The sequence below is a fragment of the Trichechus manatus genome, unplaced genomic scaffold (assembly GCF_000243295.1).
Source record: "Trichechus manatus latirostris isolate Lorelei unplaced genomic scaffold, TriManLat1.0 scaffold00001, whole genome shotgun sequence".
Taxonomy (NCBI): domain Eukaryota; kingdom Metazoa; phylum Chordata; class Mammalia; order Sirenia; family Trichechidae; genus Trichechus; species Trichechus manatus.
In genome coordinates this window covers 38755857-38776329 of record NW_004443937.1, presented here as the reverse complement: position 1 = coordinate 38776329, position 20473 = coordinate 38755857, and the positions used below count along the sequence as shown (strand labels likewise).

The 20473-nt window shown below is 43.4% G+C and overlaps 1 protein-coding gene across 1 annotated transcript in view; it reads left to right on the top strand.

Annotated features, from left to right (window-relative positions):
* The window catches only part of FHIT (fragile histidine triad diadenosine triphosphatase), a 502502-nt gene extending 487941 nt beyond the window's left edge, over window positions 1-14561 (top strand). Inside the window, exon 5 of the mRNA XM_023727690.1 lies at window positions 14347-14561. The gene's annotated coding sequence lies outside the window, so the exon portion shown is untranslated. The remainder of the gene's footprint in view (window positions 1-14346) is intronic.
* Window positions 14562-20473: the final 5912 nt, after the last annotated feature.

The following is a 20473-nucleotide window of genomic DNA, read 5'->3' as shown; positions in this document are numbered from 1 at the left end:
CTGGTAAAATAACATCACAGTGTTTAGGGATACATACATTTAGATGGTAAAATAATAAGGAGAAGCCAGGAAGCAATCACTGTGTAAGTCAGGCCCGTAGTTAGCTTTGAGGGGAGGTCAGGAGGTGTTGTGTTTGGGAAGATGAATGTGGGGTGAGGGGCAGCCAGTGTTACACTCCTATTGCCGTGGGTGATGGTAATGTGTGTTTGCTTTCTAAGAATTCTTTAAGCCATATCCGTATCTTCTGCACTTCTCTGGATGTGTTATATTTCGTCATGGAAAGGACTAAAAATAAATCAGGTGTATGAAACTTTTTAAATTAAGGGAGAAAGAAAAGGAAGGAAGAGATTGACTTTAACGTGTGGTCTAATTGCTGACCGAGTATTCAATCATTCCGTAATAGGCTTAAACAAAATAGAGTAATTGCTTCATATACTCTTTACAGATACACTGCTAATACATCAGAGAGCTGACTTTCCCCACTCCTAACCATCATCCCTGATTTAAAGAAGCCACACTGGCAACCAAATAGATCATCACTGAGGGGATGCTTCATTATTAGTAACTCTTAATGATACCGCTTATAGAGAGCTTAATATGGACAATCTATGCTATGCATTTTACAGGCTTTACCTCATTTAAACCCCACAAAAATGCTCTAATATTGTCCCAAGTTTCAGATGTGGAAACTGAGGCTTAAAGCAGACATGTGACTTGCCCAGGCGTCTCAGCTCATACGTGAGAGGTCAGGATTCAAATCCAGCCAATCTGACTCTGGAGCCAGCACTTAACTTTGCACTAAAATTGGGGGGAGGGTCTCTATTTAGAAACACCCTTCCCTGCTTAAGCTGTAGCTAACTGAAGGCAAGAGTTGTACACTGAAGCTGGGGTGCAAGATAAAGGTTACTATTTTTTCACTAACTTCAAGAAAAGAGGCAGTGTTTGTTTGGTGATCCCTGTGCTTGGTGTTTTCTAGTTTGACTTGCCCAGGCATCACAGCCACACTGCTAGAGAGACAGTGCTGTGCCCAATTTCCCTAGGCACCAACAGTTAATGAGTAAATATTTACTTGACAGCTAAAACTGCATTAGATGAACAGGAGTGAATCACTGCTAATCAACCTTGGACTGTAGCACGTTAGACATTGCATCCGTGACGTTCATGAGTATCCCCAGGGCTCCATTCAAGACCTTTCAGTTAGGTTTTCAACAAGAATCTGCAGTCAGTTCTTGGATTTTATAGCATTTAGAAGACTGTTGAGAGATTGAGGCAGTCAGTAGGATGGGGTGTGTACACATTTGAATTTGGAAATACCAATCCTATCCAAGAACACCAACTCGGGGCGTGTGACCTCAGCTCAGCCAGTTAGAATTCTTCCCTATAGTTTGGTATAAGGACAGAGAGAGATGCCCTCGACAAGGGTGATATAGACTCGAGGGGCCTAGCAGTCATCCTATTTATCATTTGGAGAAGACCCCAGAGTGATGGGAAACAAGACGCCGATAGAGGGGAGACGACATCATTCTGAATTTCTATCTTCACCCCCTATCCTTCACAGTTAAAAGTTCAGGAAGTCTGTTTTCTCTGGAGGCTAATCTGAAATGAGGTTCTCTTACTTGCCATCAAAGAGTCCTGTCTACAACAGGGGGATGGACTGCTTGCCCTCTTGAGAAACTTTAATCTTGAGATTCTAGAACTCAATCACCAACTGTTTGTTGAAATCTTACTTTACGCCAAACACTGTGTGAGGCACAGGAGGGGACATATAGCCCTGTCCCTAGTTGCCGATGACAAATCTGAAGCAATAAAATGGATACAAGAACAAGCCAGTGTGTCACTGAGCACTGTACAAGTCGGCAGTACAATGTCAAGCGTACCTGTGACCTAACTGATTTCTCTACCTTATCCTACCATAAAGTAGTTGACTTTGTGTAAATTGTGTCTAACCCCCCTCCTCTATCCCCACACACACAATTACACGCCCTCCAAGAGCCACCCCATGGTCTAGGATTAGCCAACCAATTTTAAGGCGTACTTAAGAGATTTTTCAAAATGTGTGAGTCAGTGTGTAAGATGACAGATCACATAATAATTAAAGCACTAAAAGAAGCCCAGTTGAGGATTCTCTGTCTGCCAGCAGATATCTTTAGGTCAGGAAGGTCTATAAAAACCAGCAGATCATATTCATTCCTTTAAGACAGGCAGAATGACTTTGAATGTAATTAGATGTTCTTAGACCAATTTTCCTCTGCTGAAGACTCACATCTTGTTTCAGTGAGGCCCACAAAAATAGTTCAGAACTGTTAGCATTCTGAGCTGCAGACTGATGGTGTGGTATTGCTTTGAAGGCATGAAAGCCCATAATATTGCTTGAATGATTTTTTTACTTAGAAATGAAAAGCCAGAGTCAGTCATAGTTATAGGCAAAGCAAGCTTTCTACCAGGCGGAAGATGGTCTTGGCACTGCTGAGCTCTGGGCTGCTGTTACGACCCGGCCCCCTTTCTCTCCTAGCTTCTCTGGTGTCTGCTGCAGATTCCAGAGTTACCACTTTAGAAAAAGGAATATGCCTAGTATAGGAAATCAGCATTCCTCTTTGACACCCTTGTCAAGGTTTTGCTTTCTTTCTTTCCTCTCAAGGATCTGTTACCTATTGGGGAAGTTTGTTATTTTAAGGTGGAAGATCTTGTGTGTGTTTAGTTTTCATTTCTTTAACCCCTTTAAAAGAAAATCATTTTCAGTAAAATAACAGAAAAGGAAATCCACAAACAAAATGAACTTGGCACAAAAATTAAGCAGAGAAAATAAATTGTCAACACCACAAAAAAAAGCATAACAAAATGACAGCAGTAAAGTACTACCTATCAATAATTACACTGAATGTAAATAGGTTAAATGTACCAGTCAAGAGACAGAGTGGCAGAATGAATTAAAAAAAAAAAAAAGATCATCAATATGTTGTCTACAAGAGAAACACCTTAGACACAAAAATAAAAATAAGCTGAAAATCAAAGAGTGGAAAAAATACACCAAGCAAACAGTAACCAAAAAAAAAGAGCAGGAGTGGCAATATTAATCTCTGATGAAATAGACTTTAAGGCAAAATCCAACATGACAGACAAGGAAGGGCACTATATAATGATTAAAGCGTCAAGAGGACATAACCATAATAAATATTTACATACCCAATGACAGAGCTGCAAAATATGTAAAACAAACTCTAACAGTATTGAAAAAAAGAAATAGAAAACTCCACAATAATAGCTGGAGACTTTAAGACACCACTTTTGATGAAGGACAGAACAACTAGATGGAAACTTTTAACAAAGATATAGCTGATATAAACATCACAAAAAACTGCCCCAAAAGATAAGAAAATCCAGCAATTTGATCTCATTGACATACACAGAACACTCTACCCAATAGCAGCACAGTATACATTCTTCTCCAGAGCATATGAATCATGATCACACTCCAGAACAGACCATATTTTAGGCCACAAAGCAAGACTCAATACATTAAAAAATATTGAAATAATACAAAGCATCTTCTCAGATCACAACATTATAAAGTTGGACATCAATACCAGGAAAAACAAGGGAAAAAAAATCAAATACATGGAAACTGAATAACACCTTGCTTAAAAAACTAGGTAATAGAAGAAGTTAAAAATGAAATTAAAAAAATTCCTAGAATCAAACAAGAATGAAAACACGACATACCAAAACCTTTGGGACACAGCAAAAGCAGTGCTCCTAGGTCAATTTATAGCAATACTTGTACACACCAAAAAAGAAAGGGCCAAAACTAATAGTTTACTCCTACAACTACAACAAACAGAAAAAAGAGAAGCAAAAGAAGCCCACAGCCACCAGAAGAAAGGAAATAATAAAGATTAGAGCAGACATAAATGAATCAGAAAACATAAATGAATCAGAAAACACTTGAAAGAATCAAATAGACTAAAAGTTGGTTCCTTGAAAAGATCAATAAAATCAACAAACCACTGACCAAACTGACAAAAGAAAAGGAGAAGATGCAAATAACCCAAATAAAAAAATAAAATGAATGACATTACAACAGAACCAACTGAAATACAAAGAATCATAACAGAATATTATGAAAAAATACACTCCAACAAATTTGAAACCTTAGAAGAAATGGTCAAATTTCTAGAAACACACTACCTACCCAAACTGACACAAACTGAGATGCAAAATCTGAACAGGCCCATAACAAAAGAAGACATTGAAGAGGTCATTAAAACACACACAAAAAATCCCAACAGAAAAAAAAAAAAGCTCTGGCCCAGACAGCTTCACTGGAGAATTCTACCAAACATTAAGTGAAAGAAATACTCCAGAATTCATCCTATGAAGCCAGCAAACCTTGATACCAAAGACACCACTAAAGAAGAAATTTGTACACCAGTATTCCTCATGAATATAGACTCGAAAATTCTCAACAAAATTCTAGCCAATAGAAGAATTCAACAGCATATAAAAAAAAAAAAAAATCACAGCCAAGTGAGATTCATACTAGGTATGCAAGGATGGTTCAACATTAAAAATCAATGAACAGAATCCACCACATACATAAAACAAAGAACAATAATCACAGGATTCTTTCAATTGATGCAGAAAAGGCATATGATAAAGTCAAACACCTATTCTTGATAAAAACTCTCAGCAAAATAGGAATAGAAGGTAAATCCCTCAACATAATTAAGGGCATGTATACGAAAGCAAAAGCCAACATTACTATAAATGGAGAGAGACTGAAAGCATTCCCCTTGAGAACAGGAATCCGACAAGGATGCCCTTAATCACCACTCTTATTCAATATTGTACTAGAAGTCCCAGCTAGAGCAATAAGGCAAGAAAGGGAAATAAAGGGCACGCAAATTAGTAAGGAAGAAGTAAAACTATCCCTATTCACAGATGATATGATCATATACATAGAAAATCCACAAGAAAGCTATTGGAACTAATAGAGGAATTCAGCAAAGTGGGAGGGTACAAGATCAACATACAAAAATCAGATGGATTCCTCTACACTAACAAACAGAACTCTGAAAAGGAAATCAGGAAAACAATACCATTTACAATACCCCCCCAAAAAAAAGATAAAATACTTAGGAATAAACCTAACCAGGACTGTACAACACTTATACACAGACAACTAGAAAACACTACTGCAAGAAACCAAAAGAGACCTACGTAAATGGAAAAACATACCATGCTCACGGATAGGAAGACTTAACATTGTGAAAATGTCAGTACTACCCAAAGAGACCTGCAAATATAATGCAATCCCAATCCAAATTCCAACAACATTCTTTAATGAGATGGAAACACTGGTCACCAACTCGATATGGAAAGGAAAGGGCCCAGAAAAGCAAAGCATTATTAAAGAAGAACAAAGTAGGAGGCCTCGCACTACCCGATCTCAGAACCTACTATACAGCCACGGTAGTGAAAACAGCCTGGTACTGATACCAACAGGCACATAGACCAATGGAACAGAACTGAGAACCCAGAAGTAAATTCCTCCTCCCATGGACAGCTGATCTTCCACAAAGGGTTGAAGCTCATTAAACGGGGAAGAGAGAGTCTCTTTAACAAATGGTGCTGACAAAACTGGATATTCATTTGCAGAAAAATGAAACAAGATCCATACTTCACACCATACACAAAAACTAACTCAAAACAGGTCGGAGACCTAAATGTAAAACCCAAAACCATAAAGATCGTGGAAGAAAAAATAGGGACAACACTTGGGGCCCTAATATATGGCATAAATAGAATGCAAAACGTAACTAAAAATTCACAAAAAAAGAAGATAAACTAGATAGCTGGGATTTCTTAAAAACTAAACACTTATGCTCATCAAAAACATCACCCAAAGAGTAAAAAGAGAACCTACAGACTGGGGAAAAAAAAGTTCGCTATGACCTATCCAACAAGGGTCTAATCTCTAAAATTTATAGAAAACTTCAACACCTCAAAAACAAAAAGACAAACAACCCAATTAAAAATGGACGAAAGAGATGAACATACACTTCACCAAAGAAGACATTCAGGTGGCTAACAAACACATGAAGAGATGCTTGCTATAATTAGCCATTAGAGAGATGCAAGTCAAAACTACAGTGAGATACTAGCTCACCGCAGCAAGAATGGCACTGATCAAAACAACAGGAACAAGTGCTGGTGACGTTGTGCAGAGATTGGAACTCTCATACACTGCTTGTGGGAATGTACAATGGTACAACCACTATGGAAAACGATATGGCCCTTCCTTTAAAAGCTAGAAATAGAACTACCATATGATCCAGCAGTCCCCCTCCTAGGTTTATATCCTAGAGAAATAAGAGCTGTGACATCAGCAGACATATGCACACCCATGTTCATTGCAGCATTATCCACAATAGGAAAAAAAATGGAAACAACCTAAGTGCCCCTCAGCAGATGAATGGATAAACAGTGGTACATACACAATGGAATACTATGCAACAATAAAGAATAATGATGAATTTGCCAAACATCTCACAACATGGATGAATCTGGAGGACATTATGCTGAGTGAAATCAGTCAATCACAGAAGGACAAATATTGTATGAGACCACTATTACAAAAAGTCAGGAAAGGTTTACACACACAAAGAGACATTTCTTGATGGTTACCATGGATGGGAGGGGGGAAGGAGGGCAACACTAACTAGAGAGTAGACGTGTTAACTTTGGTGAAGGGAAAGGCAGTACACGATATGGGGGAGATCAGCACACCATGACCAAGGCAAGGGACGACACTTGGAAGCACGCAAGAATAAAAGGCAATGACAGTAAATGCTGTAACATATAAAATCTGCAACAACAGTAATAACAATAATTTATGAGTGGATACATAGGGAGATATGTATGCTGAATAGGTATAGGAGGGCATATGGGAGTACACCCAAGTGCATATATAGGTTTGGCTGTGTATATTTTTATATATGTGTAAATGTGTGTACATGTGTGTGTTGCATCTATATTCATATATATAATAGAACACACAGGGGGTGCAGTCAGTCATGGAAGCATCCTAGGCATAACCAAACACCTCGTGAGACTGAGTCACTAGGCTTTAAGCTAAGAGGACCGTCATCTTGGGGGACATCTAGGTCAATTGCCGTAACATAGTTCATAAAGACAACATTCTACTTTGGTGAGTAGCATCTAGGGTCTTAAAAGCTTGCGAGTGGCCATCTAAGTTTCAACTATTGGTCTCTTTCTATCCGGAGCAAAGGAGAGTGAAGAAAAGCAAAGGCTCAAGGAAACAATTAGTCCAAAGTACTAATGGACCACAGGAACACAGTCTCCACTAGCCTGAGACCAGAAGAACTAGATGGTGCCCGGCTACCACTGCATACCACTCTGACCAGGATCACAATAGAAGGTCCCGGTTAGAGTGGGAGAAAATGTAGAACAGAATTCAATTTCATAAAAAAGACCAGAGAGACTGGGGGAACTCCTGAGACTATGGCCCTTAGAGACTCTTCCAAGTTGGCACTGAAGACATTCCTGGAGATCACCTTTCAGGCAAATAACAGACCAAAACCAAACCCATTACCATTGCATCAGTTCTGACCCATAGTGACCCAAGGAGAGAGCAGAACTGCCCCACGGGATTTTTAAGGCTGTAATCTTTACAAAGCAGGCTGCCACATTTTCTCCTGTGGAGCGCCTGGTGGGTTCGAAGCTCTGATCTTTCAGTTAGCAGCCAAGCACTTGACCACTGTGCCACCAGGGCTCCTTCAAGTGATTGGTCTATAAAATAAACAATGCCATGAGGCAAGCGCTCCTGAGAACAATCATCTACGCGGGACCAAAAGGGCAAAATCTGCCCAAAAGCAATGATGAGAAGGCAGGAAGCGGCAGGAACACCGGACGAACAGGAACAGGGAATTCAGGGTGGGACCGGGAGAGTGCTGACACATTGCGGGGATTGCAGCCAAGGTCACAGAACCATTTGTGTATAAACTATTGAACGGGCAACTAGTTTGCTCGGTAAACCTTCACCTAAAGCACAGTAAAACAAAACAAAACAAAAACAGCATGGAAAGTCTCTGGATTTGTAGTCTGTGTGTGAAGACAGTAGAGAGAGGCCTGTGGAGAGTCTCCCATATGGCCCGATGATGCCTCTGTATGGGATGCTGACTGGGCATTTGCATACGTTCATCTTTATCTTACTGCATTTCATCCCAAGGACTGGAGTCTTAGTAAAAGCAGGGTAATGGGTAGCACCCCCTGTTCCCATTAGCCTTCCAATGTGCTTTCTTGCCAGTTTTCAGCTCTTGACGTTTTGGTGCCAAGTACAGCTTGAGGCCATGCAGATCAGCCTATTTGTGAGTAAATGAGTTAGACTATAACTTAACTGACAATCAATTTAATACTCAAAACACTGCATTAAACGTTTCATCCTTTGTTTTCGGCGGAAGGCCCAGCTCCCTGTAATCAACTTTTCACCATTAGCCGAAGATTTTCTGCATTCTATTCTGAGCTCACAAACGAGGCAAAAAGAACAGAGTGACATCAACCTCAGCAACTTTGAAATGGTGGAAATGAAAAAAAATATATATAATAACACCATTAGGCTGTTAAATGTGTTGAACCCCTCCAAATTCTCAATGTGACGATCCTTGAGTATTTGCTTATAATCCCTCAGCAAATATGCCTTTTATTCAACTACAGAGTTGTACACACTCCAGACATAAGTGCCGTTAATTAAATAACACACTCAGCAAACTCACAGAGCCATTCATTATCAAAGGTGGCCTGCGCCATGCTTGACTCGAAAATTCTATTATAGAACAGGACTTAGAGCCAAGGAACATGCCGGAGGAAGGTCACCCTCAAAAGCACGATAAGAAGAAGCTGTCAGAGACAGTAAATGACAAAGCACGTATGCCTTCTAGCTTTTCCCTCGCCCCTTTGGAGGGCTTGAAGGAAGGAAAAATGTTTCACATTGCAGGTACTTTCTTTCTCAAAATTAGTTTCTCTCAAGAAAGACACAAGTAAATATAAAGTAATCCTTTTTCATTTCAACTGAGTAGTGAGGAAAAGTGGTATCAGCTGAAGATTTAGAGACAAATAAAGCCTGCTCTTCATAACCTCCATCAGAAGGCAGAAGCCTTTTAGGGAGAGTCTGTGCTAGGCCCAGACACCAGGAATTGGACGTAAAGGAGCTTGAAAATGGAAGACGGAGGCCTCGCTGGCTTCAAGTGGGCAACAAGAGAATGCCCAAGTAGTGGCATAAGTTTTCCAGAGGTGCTCTGTTCTGCCTCCTCACCCCTACCCTCGAGCCTCAAAGCATCTGCAGTGTCATTTGCCAGGACCCTGCAGAGGCAGGAGGTGATAAGCCCTGCTGGGCCCTGGTACATCATTCACAGCTACAAGCTTTGGGATCATCTTCCTTGAATGTTTGCTGTTCTTTGCGTTGGACGGGTCCCTTCCAAGACGATTCTGACAATGCTGAGCCTAGGTCGCCATAACTGAGGGCCCTGGGGCGAGCCCCAACCCTGTGCAGAAGAGGGCTGTGCACCTCCCTTCCCGAGAGGCGTCGCCCACGGTGTCCAGAGCTGTGCCCCAAGGAGGCAAACCCAGCGGACTGGGACATGGACCCCACTGAACGGGAAGTTAACACTCTCTCATCGCAGGCACCTGTCTTATGAATCAGACTGTGTGACATGCCGCAGAGGAATTGTTATGAGTTCAAAAACTTGCTTGGAACGTGCCCTGCTCTCGAGTCCGTGTGCACACTGCTGGGTTTCTGGCGGCTGCGCTTGCCGTAACCCCTTCCTATCTCAAGATGGAAGTACAATTGCATTGCCTCAGCCTTGCTAATCACAGTGGCTCTCTGATCTTTGCCATTTCTGCCTCAGCTTCTCCTTCACCCACTTACTGTAAGAGATTGCCACCAGCGGCTTTTGTGGTCCACTTTCTAAGGCTGGTTTGTTAAGAAAAAGGCCAAAAAGCAGAGGTCAGGGGTGCCTGCCCTCAGAAAATTGTTCACCTTGTTTTCAGTGTGAGGAGAATGACTTCCCATGCCTCTGCCTCTCTCTCGAGCTGGCCAGGGACTAAGAAGAGTTACTTTTAAAAGAAGGGAGCTGTTGAAGATGAGTTTCATGTTAGGGCCTCAGGACTTTGTTAGTGAGTGTGTTTACTTTGTTTTAAAAAACTGTTTCTGTGTCCATGCAAAACAGGCCATTTGATTAATCCTCATCTTAATCTGCCAAAGGCACCACAGAAGAAAGGCCTGGTGATCTACGTCCAACAAATCAGCCATTAAAAACCTATGGAGTACAGTTCTACTCTGACATATGTGGAGGTCACCATGAGTCAGAGTCGACTCCATGGCAACTGTGTTTTTTTTTTTAGTCTCCAAGAAGCAGCGCCCTCGGAGGACAACAGCTGGCTTACCCGTGTGGTTCGGCGAAGAGCACAGAGGACAAACAACGTACTAGAAGTCGAGTATTTGCAGCTGACGCCTACCAGAACCTGTCTCCAGCATCTGAGTGCTTCTGGAGCACTGCCACATTCTGGTGGAAGCACACTCTGGAAACAAAGGGGACGACAGGCTTGGCGCTCCTCACCATCACGTTCAAGAATTCCCCTCTGTGGGGAGAAGATCAGCCTCCCTCTGGCCACCTGAGCTGTCCTAGGCCGAAACCTGCTCACGCTCGATCAAGTTTGACTGAGTGTGGACAGCTCCCTTCCAAGTTCACATGCAGGAGAGAGAGAGATTTATCTTTTCTTAGCTTCAGAGCAGTAAAGACCCTCTACCTCTCGGTCTGTCAGAGTGTAGAGGGAATGTGGTAGGAGGAAGAAACCCACATTTAGTGTAAAGATGTTGCCTTGAATGCATATACAGGTAGACCGGATCTGTTGAAAACGGGACACCACCATCTTCTGTGGAAAACAGCTTTATGGAGCACGATGACACCTGCGCATTCCGGAACTCAGTGTGGCTTGCTTCATACCCTGGGTGAAGCTGGGGCCCCTCTGACACCTCTGCTTTCTCCCTATACCCACTAACTCACATCAACAAAACACAAACCCAACTTCAGGACACGTCACCCTCCCGGCACATCAATGTGGTGTCATCGATCCGTGTCCAGAGTTTTACTGGGGTTTCATTAAGTGAACATGATCGATTGCATCATTGGCCACGTCCTGGAACTCCATGTCCAGCCCCCTCCCCTCCTCCGAGGTGGGCTGTTGTCACTGGTGGGTCTTTCCGGTATGGCCGGCTCTCGTCCGGAATTAGCTCATTAGCATAAATCCTCAGCTGTGGTTGGGGCCCCCCCATGAGTAACCAGGAAAGTCAGTCAGCCAAGAAATCTAGGATGCTTTGAGGTTACCTCCTAGCAATTGGAGACAAAGGCCAAATTCTTTGGTTAAATTTCATTCTTCACCCCAGCAATACTCTTGGCTTTCTGTTGCCTTGTGGTTCCTGACTGGCAATGCAATACAAAGAATAAATAATAACGATGATAATAACAGAAGCTAACATTTAGTGAACACTTACAATGTGCCAGGCACTGCTCAAAGTGCTTTATGTGTATTGACCCATTCCATCCTTTCCACAACCCCAACGAGGTTTGGCTCACATTGCCTCGAGACACACAGCTGGTAAATGAGGCTGAACTTCAGACCCACATCTTCTCTCCTCGAAGCTGGACATGTTCACCCACTGTGCTCTGGAATGAAAGGTAGACTGTGCTGCCCACAAGCTCCCAGACTAGTTGGGGAAAAGAAAGTGCTGAAGTCAGAGCTTTAAGATGCTTGGCAGACCGTTTGGAAGCCAAAGCTGTGTGAGCCATGAGCTGCAGAAGCATTGCGGGTCGACTGGCAGAAAGCCTCTGCGGGTTTCCACAGAGGCATCCACAGAGATGCAGAAATGACAGGGCCGGTGGCGGGAAGGGTGGCTGTGCGAAATAACATGGGGCCACGATGGTCAAAAGACCAAAAATAAAACCGAGCGAAACTTCTCCTGGGACATAAATCTGCCCTAGACAGGCGAGGCAGAGGAAAAGAAAGGGCACATCCATTTTCAAGGCTACACAGGTGCCTCTGAATCAAAGTCAATAATTGTTCAAGGACAAGGGCAATGATAAACGATCGGGAGATGACCTGTATTTCTAGACAAGGTGGGTGGTGCTGGGCACAACAGCAGATGATCCCAATGTCATATAGGAACGAGACTGGTCTCCTTCTGCAGGGGGGCAAACTGGTGCACACACCCGCTCTTCACCCCTCACTGACAGGGGCAATTTGCCTTCTGTGCTCTGAATCCCAGAAGGGATCAACTGTAATTCCAAAGGGAGGTCCTACCCTCTGCTCTCTGATTGTTGCTAATTTATAGAAAAAGGGTAGTGGTAGACTCACTAAAACACCGTCCGTCAATTTGTTGTACTGCGGTGGCTTGTGTGTTGCTATGATGCTGGAAGCTATTCCACCAGTACTTCAAATACCTGCAGGGTCACCCATGGTGGACAGTTTTCAGTGGAGCTTTCAGATTCAGACAGACTAGAAATAAAGGCCTGGTGAACTAGTTCTGCAAATTAGCCAACGGAAACCCTATGGATCACAACAGAATAGTGTCTGGTATAGTACTGGAAGATAAGCCTCCTAGGTTGGAACACACTCAAAATGTACGATAGTTCCAACAGTGGACTCAAGCACATCAATGATTGTGAAGATGGCACGAGACTAGGCAATGCCTCATTCTGCTGAATGTGGGGTTGCCATGAGCTGGAGCTGGTTTATTAGCAGCTAACGACAACCAGACTCACAAAAAGCTTGTTCCACGCAGCAGAGGCTGAAGCATGTGCTCGTGTGCCCCCACCAAGGTGGTGTTGAATGAGTCCAGAGTGGTAATACTCCTAACCCATACACTTGCAACTAGCAGGAAGCTGGGGCCTAGAACCTCAGCCTACCAGGCCTGTTCCTTGGTGCTACACTCAAAGCCACAGGAACAAAAAAAATACACGGAAAACAACTGAAGCCTTCGCCGAAATCTCTTCAGTTCCATCTGTGCTTCTCAACAACTGCTTCTCAAAATCTCTTAAAACATCACACCCATGATAGTTGCTCAAACACTTTATATATAGTGCTCCTACTTTCAACCTTCCTCAAATTTTATGAAATGTAATCCACGAAATCCTCACCCCTCCCAATTTAATTTTCTCTTTTCTGTAACTCTGTCCTTGCTAATGTCCTCCAAGCTAGTAGCCCCAGCTAGTCCAATTCCTGACCATATACCCATTTTACTGATCCCGGTAATTAAGGCCCAGAAGCAAAGGCTCCAACACGTTCTCATTTAGGGTAGGGGTGAAGGATCAGGGGTATGGAATGCATTTCTAGGCTCTCCTGGGGTTGGACTTGGACCACTATACTACTAGGGAATTTTCTTTTTCTCTCCCCAAATAAGATTAAAGGACTTTGGCCTAATATCCTTTAAGTATAAACTACTTATTTTAGACCTTGCTCAAATCCTTAACGTATCTTGGCCTTGAACAAAACTGACTCTGCCTCTCTAAAGCAAAGATGAAAGGGTAAGGGAACAGGGAAACCAGATTACTGGAAGCGAAACATCCAGAAGGGAATTAATGAGAATGTTGAATGTTAACACATTGTGAAAAATGTAACCAATGAGTCTGAACAACATGTGTAGTGATTGTTAAATGGGAACCTAACTTGCCTCGTAAACTTTCACCAGAAACACAGTAAAATGAATATTATTTTAAAAAACCTGACTCTGCCTGCCACACATGAGCTCACTGGTTCCCCAAGTCCAGGGACTGAGCACTTCCGGTTCCCACGGACAGCCTGTGAAAAACGCGAAGTCCTGGACCTCTCTCCAGACCTGCTGAGTCAGAATTTGGGGACCAGGGTCCAGGAATCTGTTTTTAATAAGCTCATGAGGCAATGCTTATGTAGCTAGGTTTGGGAACCCATTCTTGCCTTAATAATTAATGCCTTAATAAAGATAAGAAATGGCCTCATTTGTAGAGAAGCTCTGTGACCATAAAGTAGATGCTTAAACAGTTGACCTCAGTGGCACAGGCTGGGGGCAAAGGCTGCAGAAACTGTGTTGAACCCAGGGAGTAAGGCATCTGCAGGGTTGGGACGCATCCATCCTGTTCACAGAATCCGCAAGATCAATATGGCCTCTTAAAAAACGTTCATGGTGATCTAACAGATTAGCAGTAAACAAACAAACTTACATTCTGTTTATTGTCATGACTCGAAACTGTTATTGGTTGTAACTAACTGTCTGTTTTTATGTTCCATCATTTCCAGGCACGAAAGTAACTTGAACAAATCCCAAGGCACAAGGAAGTGGGCCCCGTTGTCTAGGACTCCACAGCACTGGAAATGAAGCTAAGCAGCCTTTATTAAATCCTCCGATTCTGCAACCTTCCGCGACATATTTTCTTACACTCGCGGAAGCCGCTGGGGTTACACTTCAATCACAGTGACTGACAGGCTAACTAACTTCACAACAACAGTGCATCGGCGGCCTTTTCACACCTCCTTGGCCATGGACTTAGAATAGAACCTTTCCTAAACTGTCCCTTGGCCTTGCTGGAAATAAAATTGTAGTTAAAATATTTATCTCGTGTGTCAGCTAACTTACAAACTGATATTTTGGGGTCTCTGCAAGGCAAGACTGAGAGAGACAGTCTCTCAGAACAAGCGTCCTTCCTGTAAACCAAGGGTCTGTTCAGACTGAGGCAAGATTTGGCTTGGACTCTGGTGGGTCAGACAACAGAACAAGAAATGGTCCACTTTCCCGGGGTATATTCTCCCGCCTTGAGCGCCGGAGAGCAGGGCTCGAAGGGCGTGTGATGGCAAACTAACAAATATGAACGCCGTTGACATGACACACCTTGGGGCAGGCTGTCTGAGTGGCGGGCGTGTGAAGACAGGGAGTGAAAAAGCTCCCGATGATGGCTTAGGAAGCCCCCTCCCCGAGCCCCTGATAGTTCACGTCCTTAAGCGGGGATGACAGAAGTGTGCTCTCCTTTGCTCTATTAATGCACGGGGGTTTACAACATACACGGAAGAATGGCACACAGCAACAGCGCTGTTACAAAGACCCAAAACCACGATCTTTCTTTTTCACAAAGAATCCTCTTTGAAATCGCTTTCGGCTTCTGTGCTGCTCGCTGACCCCAATATCATCACCAACATATAGTGCATTAGTTTCCTCTGACTTCTCTAGCAAATTATCAAAACCGCGTGGCTTAAAACAAGAGAAATGTATCCTCCCAGTCCTGGAGGTCAGAAGTGAACTCCTACAGGGCCGTGCTCCCTCCGGAGCCTCTGGGGAAGAATGCCATTCCCTGAACTCTCTCCCAGCTTCTTCTGCTGCCAGCAATCCTTGCCGTGCTCTGGTTTGTAGCCAATCATTCCAGTCGCTGCCTCTGTCCTCACATCGCCACCTCCTCTTCTGTCTGTGAGCCGCTCCTCTGTGTCTCTCATAAGGACACTTGTCATTGGATTTAGGGGGCCCACCCTAAATAATAATCCAGGATGAGCTCATCTTAAGATCCTTAATGTAATTACATCTGCAATGACTTTTCCAAATAAAGTCATATTCACAGGGTCCCGGGACTTAACATGGACATATCTTTGTTGGGCGGGGGCGTAGGGGCAGTATTCAACCTACCACATGCGGCATTTGGTCTTTGATGGTTTCTGATCCCTTACGAGCCATATTTATTGGCAATGATTGATGCTACCTTGTTGGCCCTAGGAAGCCATCTGGTCACCACACCAAGTCTGGGTGGTTTTTTTGTAGCTGAAGGTAAAAGGCACTGCAGTCTGAACAGGGCACACTCAGAACATGAAACGCCAGTGAGGGACAATAGCAAGTACAGGTATTCTCTCTCCAACTCAAGGGCTGCTGGTTTGTGAGCGAGAAGAGACCTAAAAATAATAACATTTCTTCTTCACCCTGGCCGCTGAAACACTGGTCTTCTTATCTCTGGTTTTGCTAGAAAATGTCACCAAGAATGCCCCGCCCCCGCCTCTGATGCTTATTCCACATTTCACTCAGTGATTTGAATCAAAGAAATGAATAAACGCATGGTCACCTTGGAAGAGTTGGTTAAGTCATACCTCAAGCCTACTGCAATTTGTTTTCCATTTTGCAATTAAAACCTGGCAAGAGCCTCATTTCTACCTGTTCATCCATGGATTTGCTCCTTTCTGTCTCTCCCCATAACTTTGCCATGGTTTGGAGGCTATGGGTTCAGGCCTGAAGCTCTACTTCCAAGCCAGCCCTATGAGCCCATGCATAGCTGGAAGGCATGATAACCAAACAAGGACTATTTACGGTGCCTTCAAGGACGTGTTTCAAGCACTACCAAAGCCTGCTGATAAATCGATCTGGGAGAAACCAGCTACTATTCTATTTGCTAAAGCAACAGCCTCAAACATAGCCATGATCCTGAAGATGGCGCAGGACGACGAGGCAACGTTTTGTTCTGTTATCCATAAGGTCGCCATGAGTCAGCGCCAACTCCATGGCACCTCATAACTCCACTTGCTAAAGTGGCTCTGGTTTGCGTGGAGAAAACAAAAGGAAATGAAGAAAATCCTGAAGTCAGAACAAAGTCCCTGGCAGCTGCCTTTTTCTCTGTGATTTCTTCCTGGACACAAATACCCAATCGGTTGTTTTCTCACCCCATCCCCTTTCCCTCTGCCCAAGCTTTAAACCAAGGTCTGGGCATGTGCCGATTTCTTCCAGTGGTCTGTATCTGTTGACTGTATCTCTCCAGCATGCTGGCGAGAGCAGGCGCTAAAAAGTTTGCTGTGTGTTTCTTGTAGGTATGTTTACAAATGTTATTTTATTTAATCCTCATCTCTACACAAAGGTTAAATAACTTGCTCAGTGTCACAAAGCTGGTAGTAAGTAGATTTGGGATTTGAACTCAGGTCTGATCCTCAGAAACTCATGATCTTTGGAAAAGAATCGATAACCAGGGACTCTCAGCAAAGATAATAAATATCGTTTCTAATTTCTCTCCTGAACTGTCTATTGAACTGGCCAGTTCTTTGTAAAAAATGTTCAAAGGGAAAGGGAGAGAGGTACTTAAGAAAAGGTGGGGACTATGCCAACATTTTAAAGGTGAAACCACCTCTTGAATCATGTAAATGAAGGCCAACCGATGGTAATTCTATAACTTAATAACACGTGGGAGGGTGTTACTAAAAATGCTTACTATGACCCTTAGCAAAGGGTTAATGATTACCTATCCTAGAAATAATTCAAAGTAAAATAATTAGCACTGAATTTTACTAAGTTATAGCAATTGAAAATGGGTCAGTACTACCTGGAACCACCACCACTAACCCTCAACCATGGTCATATCCATGTAGTTTATTTCAGCTCCGAAAATAGCTTGACCACCTACTATTCACCAAACTCAAAGGCTATGGGCTCAACAGCCAAAGGTGAGGAGGCCTCTCAAGTATGGCTGGAAAAGTGGGGTAGCCATGAATTGCAGAGCGAGGGGGAGTGGGAAGAGCAGGGCTAGTTTCAGCAAGAATAGAGGTCCTATTCTAGGCACCTAGAACTTTTGTTGTTTTGTTTTTTCTTTCCTGAGTCCTAATAATAATAGATACAGTCAATTCCAACTCATAGTGACCCTTTGGACACAGTAGAACTGCCTCATAGAGCTTCCAAGGAGCCGCTGGTGGATTCGAAGTGCCGACCTTTGCTTAGCAGCTGTAGCTCTGCACCACCAGGGCTCCGTTAGGTAGGTTTTACTTACCCAATATCTATGTGCCAGACATTCTGTTAGGCATTTACAAAACATTATTATATATAAGCCTCACAATAACCAACCAGCCTAAATTTCTTCCTTCCTTTTGTTTCTTTAACAACCATCCAACACCTATTGTGTGCCAGGTGCTGTGTGTACTAGGTGCTGGTACTACAATACTAAACAAAAACATCTGTGAGGTAAACATCATCTTCCTTTTATAAATAAGGAAACTAAGCAAACCCATTTGGGACTTGCTTGAGATGAACACTGAGAAGAGCCCCGTCCTGCCACATGCTACTGCCTGGCTCCTTCCTCTGTGCTGAGGACAGCAAGACAGGACACAAGAGATGCCCTGGGGGCTACCTTACGGCTTTCCTTACAGACAAGCCCAATACACATATCTACTTTCCCCACGTCAAAACTACCCAGGGAAACTCAATTTAGGATGCTGAGACTCATTTTTTGTCAATTCAATGAGAATTCACTAACCCCGTCCTGCGTGCCATCCTGGGGAGCCTGCTCCAGAGCGACTGTGGCTTTCCTGGCTCTTTACTTCACCCTGAAAATGCCCTGTGTCCCCTCCCCGCCTCTCTGCACGTTTTACACACTGTTCTGGGATTGCTCTCTGAGCACCTGTCTAGTCACCTAGCTTGGGTGTGCACATCTCTGCTATCCCATGCATGCTTCCTAACGATCTGAAACAGTGCTCCCAGATTCCAAATGAACCCAACGCGAGTGGTCCATGGTCACGCTTTAGTAAATGGACATCCCATCTTGGCTGCTCATTCACCTGCCTTTCTGATTTTCTTTTCTGCTCTCCCTTCCTTTTCCTTTACTCTTTTTCTTCTCTCTGCCAGAAGCCAGACCCACAAAAACAAGTCTGTAGCCTTGAGAGAGAGTCTAAGGAAGTGCTTCCTAAGCTTTAGCCAATATCAGAATCAACAGTAGGGCTTATTCTAACAGACTGCAGGGCCCCACCACCAATGTTTCTGGTTTAGTATGTCTGGGGTGGAGTCCTTGGGGGGAGCAAACAGTTAAGTGCTCAACTACTAAGACTGATAGTTCAAACCCACCCAGAGGCTCCTCGGAAGACAGGCCTGGTGATCTGCTTCCAAAAGGTCACAGCCTTGAAACCCTATGGAGCAGTTCTACTCTGCACACATGGAGTCGCCAGGAGTTGGAATGGACTGAGGGCAACTAACAAGAGCAACAGTCTTGGGTGGGGCCGAGTCTTTGCATTTCTAACAAGTGCCCAGGTAATGCTGATGCTGGTGGTTCAGGGCTCACACTTTGAAAACCACTGGCCTATAGGGATGATTTTTTTTTTTTTTTTTAAGTAGGGTCTGTCCTAAACAGAATTTGTTCTCAATGCACAGTTTAGCTTGTTTTCCAGGTGCTGCATTTAACATATCTTAGTCTAGAGATAACGAGCTTGCAAGTTAAATCCAATCAGGCCACTCAAGCGTTTCTAGTCAGTTTTTAGAGTTATCTAACACCGCAAAAGACTTCTTGTTTGGGCTAATTAAGTGATTAGTTTAGATCGATAGTAGACGAACAAAGGGAAAAGTGGGGCAGCTACAGCTCACTACCATCTTTGACAAGATGGTGCTAACTTGAGCAAAGAAAACTAGCGTGGGTTTAAAGTCGGTCTTAGCTGCCAAAGACCTCCATCTTTCTATCCTGGAGAAAAGGAGCTCACCCATGATATAGCTGGAATCGAGTTGTTTCCAAAGGAGGCTATAAACAGGGTGATTTTTCTTTGCTTGGCTTCTCAAAGAACCCCATCACATGGCCAAAGTGCCATCTTGAACAGTCAGCATTCGTGTCTGCCTCCCACAACTCATATCAATCATTGTCAGTGAATCCATGTATGGGCAGGCATCTGTGCTCAAAAACCCCACTGTGGGTGGTCCTTCCACTCAAAATTAAGTAAGGTACAAAGGCCACAGACCTCTAGCTGCGGAAGTTTGCATCACCTTGCCAGTCTGAAATTTTCAGGGGAAAGAACCAGAAGGAGCTGGCATTGATTGTGTGTCAGCCAGATAGTCATGACGTTTGGGAGCAAGTAGTACTAGCCCGATTTTACCAACAAGGAAAATGAGGCTCAGAGAGGTTGTCATCCAAGGTGGTGGTGACATTGATGATGACAGTAACAATACTAACAGCACCTCACATTTACTGAGTACTTACCATAAGAATATGTCCTAGGCATTTTTCTAGGTACTTTATATCACTAATTCATTCAATCTTTACAACAAACTCTATAATCCTATTTTACAGATGGGAAAAATGCAGCACAGACGTGTAACTTGCCCTTAGTTAACCAGGTAGTACGTGTCAGCGCTAAGATTTGAACCCAGGCACTTGACTCCAGATCCCATGATGACACCTTCCATACCGAGGTGCAAACCCAAGTTGGCCAAACTCTTAAAGCCCATCTTCCCTGATGCCCTGAACCTTCTTCCAGGGGAAAGAGCCTGGTGGAGCTCCGTACTCACAACCAGAATAAACCTAACATGTTCCCAGACACCATCTCTTTGTTGCTCTGGAGAACATGGCTTTACGAATTCATGAAGACTTCACAAATTGATGCACCTAACATCTGGCATCAAGGCAAGGTGGATCCACCGGGGAGCTGAGCCCAAAAGAGG